The following is a 6917-nucleotide window of genomic DNA, read 5'->3' as shown; positions in this document are numbered from 1 at the left end:
AGTGTTCTGTATGGTGGCTGCTAGAGAGAGTACCGATATCATGCTGGGCTCATCTTCTTGCTCAGAGTCCTGAGGAAAGTTTAAAATGGGATACAACTTGCACGGGTTAGCATTAGTACATTTATCAACTATACTCTTATCAGATACCAATATGCCATTGTCTGTAGCCACTTTCTCCCCTACAATATACGGTGGTGGTGGTGCGGTTGCCATCATTTTCCTGCTAGGTTTGGAACCTAAGCAATAAGGAATTGGGTTAAGGATGCCGCACAGGACTAAGTGATGTTAAATAAACTGATATTTTAAAGAGGTTTCCAAGATAACCGACCAACCAGAAAGTAATTCTGGAATTTATCACCATCTACCACTAAGAAAGAATTTCTATAAGTAGATGTTACAGGTGATTGTCGATGGTGCTCCCATAGGTCCAATACATAAGTAGTAAGGAGAAGAGAAACAAGAAAAAGTGACCTTTGTTGGGAGCACTCCCTCTTGGAAACAATTATAATTTGAGTTATAAACAATAATGTAGGAGTGAAATAATTAAAACGTAACCTTTAATTATATTTGAATAAAATATGGGTACACCAAACAAAGATTATTATGTGTCTAAAATGTGGCTGTGCAATGTAAGCCACCAATTAAAGCTAAACTGTGAATATATTGATGAATAAATGAGGCATTATTAACAGGCCCACCAGGCATAAGTATATAAGGTTAGTGCAATAGCCAATGTAGTGCCGTCAAAAGACCTACAACACCTGGTATTCCTTAGTGGTCCACCACCTAAGTACTGACCAGGCCCAACACCGTATTGCTTCCAAGATCAGATGAGATTGGGCATGCGCGATGTGGTATGGTAGTAGATTAAAAATTGATAAGGCAAAAAACTACAGCTGGTATGCAGCTAATGGGTAAACACTGGTAAGCACCTGGTTGCTGAAATGAACAAATGATCTCTTACTAGAGAAACATATGTTTGACCGTCATTGCACCAGATTGTAACCCAAATATATAGGTATACGGAGGTTTAAATCATGTGGTCAATAATTTTTGCCAGCAAGAACTGCCTATATATTTCTTTGTGTGCTGTGCAGCACCATTGAAAGTGGGTTTCTGTAATGGGTAAGGCAGATATAAAACCCTTGTTGTACTGAGGACATGCCACAATATCTTTATGGGATCCAGGAAAAAACTGTCTCTGTTGCTAACTGGATCTCCCTGTTAGACATTGAGTGAAAAAAAAGATTATTGTAACGATCATATTGGTTAACGTCAAAACATAAATCTGTTTGAAGTTTTATACAATGCAATAAAAGCAAAAAGTAAAAATGATCTAAAGCTTTGCACTTTTCTCCCACTATGCCATCACAAACAGTATAGGGCAGTGGATGGAAATAGACCAATATACAAATTTATCAGCTTAAGGAAAAAGAGAAAAGGACAGACTTGAGAAGTGGATAAGATATATCTTGAGAGACACAATCTCTATTATCCACATGAAGGCTAACTAATACAATAGTGCCTAACAAGACACAATTACTGTCTTTGAAACAACATTGTTACACCAATATATGTTTTGCATGTATCCACAATGTATCAGCAGTATATCATTCTAATTTGTAACATAGAACCATGCTAGGTATCATTTACACTGTAATAGCTAGGATATGCATAATAGCTTTTTACTTGTTTGAAACCTGCATGAAAAATGGTGCTAAAAGATCAGGAGTGAGACAAGGGCAATGTCTATAGTTGCCAGAGCCCTAATGAATTACAATTTGCTCCTGATTATGTTATATCAAACACATGAAGACACAAAATGTCAATTATCACCATATGTTGTTAAAAGCACCTGAAAAACATGAATGATAAATAATGCCTTGTAGTAAATGGCATGACTTTGCCTAAAGAGACCGATACACATTAGTGTTGAAATTACATATGTGCATAAGTGGAGAACGGGAGACAAATATTGAGCGAGATAGAAGAGAATACTTATTGATAAATGGTATATTTCTCCTGCTCGTTGTGCGCCGCTGACCGCCGGACTTCATGCGTCTGTGCGGCTCACCTAGTCTCCTCTCCTGCCGGTCTCTGGTCATGTGAGCGCGCTCACCGTGACAACGTCCACCTCACGGCACTACATTGGCTATTGCACTAACCTTATATACTTATGCCTGGATGCCTGTTAATAATGCCTCATTTATTCATCAATATATTCACAGTTTAGCTTTACAGGTTGAGTATCCCTTATCCAAAATGCTTGGGACCAGAGGTATTTTGGATATTGGATTTTTCCGTTTTTTGGAATAATTGCATACCATAATGATATATCATGGCGATGGGACCTAAATCTAAGCACAGAATGCATTTATGTTTTATATACACCATATACACACAGCCTGAAGGTAATTTTAGCCAATATTTTTTATAACTTTGTGCATTAAACAAAGTGTGTCTACATTCACACAATTCATTTATGTTTCATATACACCTTATACACACAGCCTGAAGATCATTTAATACAATATTTGTAATAACTGTGTGTATTAAACAAAGTTTGTGTACATTGAGCCATCAAAAAAAACAAAAGTTTCACTGTCTCACTCTCACTCAAAAAGTCCGTATTTCGGAATATTCCGTATTTCGGATATTTGGATATGGGATACTCAACCTGTAATTGGTGGCTTACATTGCACAGCCACATTTTAGACACATAATAATCTTTGTTTGGTGTACCCATATTTTATTCAAATATAATTAAAGGTTACGTTTTAATTATTTCACTCCTACATTATTGTTTATAACTCAAATTATAATTGTTTCCAAGAGGGAGTGCTCCCAACAAAGGTCACTTTTTCTTGTTTCTCTTCTCCTTACTACTTAGGCTTGGAACCTGCTGCGTAAGCTAGTTCCATTTGCATATCGCCCTCTTGCTGCCATAAATTTAAACAGTTTGTGTGTCTGACCCTTTGCTTTCGGGATTTTATCAGACATATCCTAATCCTTAAATTCTGCAATACCTCTGGTTCAAAACTGCCTACCTTAGGGAATGGTTCCCTATCTTCCACAGTAATACGTTCCCATTCATTGCAAAAAACTTCTGTGTGTGGTCCATGCTTCTCACACATTATGTACCTCGCCGACCCCCTGGGCCGTGGAATGTCAACCTGAACCCTGGTTGACCGTCCCTTACTTGAGCAACTGGCCCCCATATTTTGCAGGTATAGTCCTTTTGGCTAATCCCACAAAAATAGCCAAAATACTCAATATAAGGCAACTGTGAAAGTCCTCCGAGTGCTTTCACCCACTCACGCCACCGTTGGCCAGTACTACTATACACTGTAGATAGCACAGGCAAAGTACCCAACCTAGGGCCCCTACGTAACCTCTATTTACTGGAAGTATCTGGGAGTGACTTACCCTTTCCAGTAAATATTGGTCGTTGAAGAGTTCCTGAGAGAGACCAGCAAAAACTCCCTAAACCTTTATTATACACAAATCACGCTTGCGTATGCTATATTCAGCGCTAATGATCCCGCGATTTTACGCAAAGCTCGTAAAAAGGGTATCACGTTGCGCTAAGTTTTGCACCCATGAACGCGCGGTCCAATCGCACAGCGTATAGGTAATTGTTACTTATCCGCCGTACGACCAATGGAATCGATTTTCCAGGCTGCGAAACCTCAGCTGGAGCGTATCAAAACGGGCCAAAATGGGTCAACCTCGCTAACCCCCTGGGCTGCGGTACTCTGCTACCTTGCTCCTTTGTACTTCAATCTATATTAACATGAGTCAGCTGCCTCACGCCACCGAGCCTCCACTCACTCGGTGTACCACTTCTACGGGATCCCGAATTCCCTGGGTCAACAAAACCTTTATTATGTTTGCACACGTTCGTTCACTCAAATACACTTTGGTTTTTCTGTACAGAAAATTAACTTTCATTCAGATAAACAGCCTTAGTACCAGAGGTAATACAGTAAAAAAGGTTTATTTAAACTAAATTTTGGAAACCGAGCAATTTGCGCTATTGTAGCATGGCTACTGTTCCGCCCCTAAACTAAACAATGCTATTGTGTAATTTGTACTTAGCGGTCGTACTGTTACGTACGTTGCGTAAACATGCGACCGTGCGTATGTCTTTACGTTGCGTACGCAGTCCCGTACTTTGTCCGAGAGACGTGTACAAAAACCGTACGTCCGCAATAGCACAAATCCCACACTTCTATAAATGTAAGCGATATTACCTATAATCGCTCACTTAACACTACACAGTTTCTTTCTGTATAAAACTAGGCCAGACTGTATTTGTGTTTTAAGTTTACTTCCTTAATATTTATTCTATATTTTAAACTAAAAAGCAACAAATTTCTCCGTACAGGTCTAAATGAATCTAGTAATCAGTACTTATGGCAACAATGCGAGCAGGTATACAAATACAAAGTACAGATGTATGCTTGTGTTGTGTGCGCATTTGGCGCCAAAATAGAAATTCACAGATTTTTAAAATAGCTTTGTGTATTTATTTTACGGGTCCCACCAGCATCCCTACAAACCATGCAGAGCAGACGCCATCTAATCAGCAATAACTTAGGGTTTCCAGTGTATTCTACGGCCAGGAAAAGGTTCACGTAGGATACCCTTCCGCCCTTTGCTGATAGATAAAGTCTGCTTTAACCTGCTAGGCTGAGGAAAAACCGGACGATGCCCCCAATTGATAATGTCGATATTATCTTAAACCATAAAGCTATACCTTTAAACACACTTTTACCATGGAGCCGCTGCGGCCGCTAGACTTAATATGCACTCTACATACTTTGTACGCTATTTGCGTACAGAGTCCTGTACCGTGTACGGACTTAGCGTAAAAACGCCGCGCTGGGGTTACAAAGTACACACAGCGCGCACACACCCAGAGTTATACTTTACACCTTAGTAGTAATGCAATGCAATAATACTATTACACTTTAAACCTTGTGCAGCAAAGCACTGCAATTATGTTACACCTTAAACCTTATGCAGCGCTGATGGTACAAAGTACCCGCAGCGCATACACACCTTATCAATACACTTTTAAACCTTATACAGTTAGGTAATGTAATACGCTTTAAATCCTAGCAGGGAAAAGAGGACACAACACCGATTTGTAGTTAAACACTGGGCTTCAACACCACAGCGTATATATCTGGAAGGGGATAACAATACAATTTATACACTACAATACAACAGAGTAAATGGCTACAGTCAATGTACATACGTGAGAATATTCGCATGCGCTTCCTGGTCCAGTCCTCCGCTAATCAGTTAGATAGCGTTAAGAGTCTTCTGACTGGCCAGGCAGCAACAGGCTTTTTATACACTACTTCCAAAAGCAATACAATGGATACTGTAATCCCTTTGTCCATTGGACACAGAGATGCATCTTTACATTACAGGAGAGGTCATAGGTTGATTTGAAAAGGTGGGCGATGTCTTTCTTAACTGCTCTTGTGGGTGGTATCCTTTGGATTCTTGCCGCATACATAATATACAGTAAATACAGTTTATATCTATATTCTACTTCTGCACATAACTATACGCTGGAACATGCGATCTTCCTCTAACCAAATCTGGAATGTTTCCCTTAAAATACCCTACAGCTAGATACCAGACATCACCTTATAACCTTAGTCTGTCCCTTCCTATCATGCAAAGGTGAATCCCTTAGTCCTGGAATCATTTAAACTGTTGATACTTGCTGATGTGGTGCAGGGGGGCTATGTGTACGATGTGCACTATTTGGATTAAATATTAATGTTTTGATAACCCTCCATGCGTTCACAAACTCCGCCGTAAATACCCATACCACGCGCAGGACCGCGGGAGCGACCATACGCAAATTGCGGATTTGTGCACGCACGGCGGAACAAGTGCTCGCGCAGCGGGCATGTGTGTGTGGTTAGTACGTGATGTGTGTACTGGAATATTTTTTGACTTTGACAGTCTTTTCAGGCCTTGCAAGTTAAGACTATTTTACACTCCAGTTTTGCATTATCCACCCCAGACATTGGCCACCACAGGATAAAATTGCTAATTCACACCCATTACATTATTTACTATATTTCCTCCTAATAGTAATGCCCCACACAATACTTCCCCTTGTACCATATTATTCCCCACACTGTAGTGCCCCTTGCACCATATTATGCCCCACACAGTAATGCCCCTTGCACTATATTATGCCTCACACCTTAATGCCCCCTGCACCATATTACGCCATACACTGTAATGAACCTTGCACCATATTATGCTCCACACTGTAGTGCCCCTTGCACCATATTACGTCATAGCAGCAGTGTCCGTAGCAACATATTATGCTCCACACAGTAATGTCCCTTGCACAATATTTCCCCCTCACTGTAGTGCCTCTTGCACCATATTACACCCCACACAGAAATTTCCCTTGCACCATATTATGCCCCACACTGTAGTGCCACTTGCACCATATTACGCCCCACACAGTAGTGTCCATTGCACCATATTATGCCCCATACAGTAGTGTCCCTTGTACCATATTACACCCCACACAGTAGTGTCCCTTGCACAATATTACGCCATACACAGTAATGCCACTTGCCCCATATTATGCTCCATGCAGTAATGTCCCTTGCACCATATTATTTCCCACCCAGTAATGCTCCCTGCACCATATTATGCCCAACACAGTAATGCCCCATGCACCATATTATGCCCTACACAGTAATGCTCAGTCTGAGTAGACAAAATGTTAAGTCACTCACTGTGCTGCAGAGGTTGTCTGCCTTCTACTTATTCCTAAGGGGGTCATCTCTGCCTCTGGGTCCTGTACTGGGTCTAAATGAACAACAGCGGCTCCTCAGCATCCCCATTTTAACAGCACGCTCCCTACTTGA

At 40.7% G+C, this 6917-nt stretch overlaps 1 pseudogene; it reads right to left on the bottom strand.

The window, feature by feature from the left end:
• Positions 1–749: 749 nt before the first annotated feature.
• LOC135051745 (5S ribosomal RNA) lies at positions 750–868 on the bottom strand (annotated as a pseudogene).
• Positions 869–6917: the final 6049 nt, after the last annotated feature.

The sequence above is a fragment of the Pseudophryne corroboree genome, chromosome 2 (assembly GCF_028390025.1).
Source record: "Pseudophryne corroboree isolate aPseCor3 chromosome 2, aPseCor3.hap2, whole genome shotgun sequence".
Lineage (NCBI taxonomy): Eukaryota > Metazoa > Chordata > Amphibia > Anura > Myobatrachidae > Pseudophryne > Pseudophryne corroboree.
Note: the sequence above shows the minus strand (reverse complement) of the source record. Positions and strands in the feature narration are given on the sequence as shown.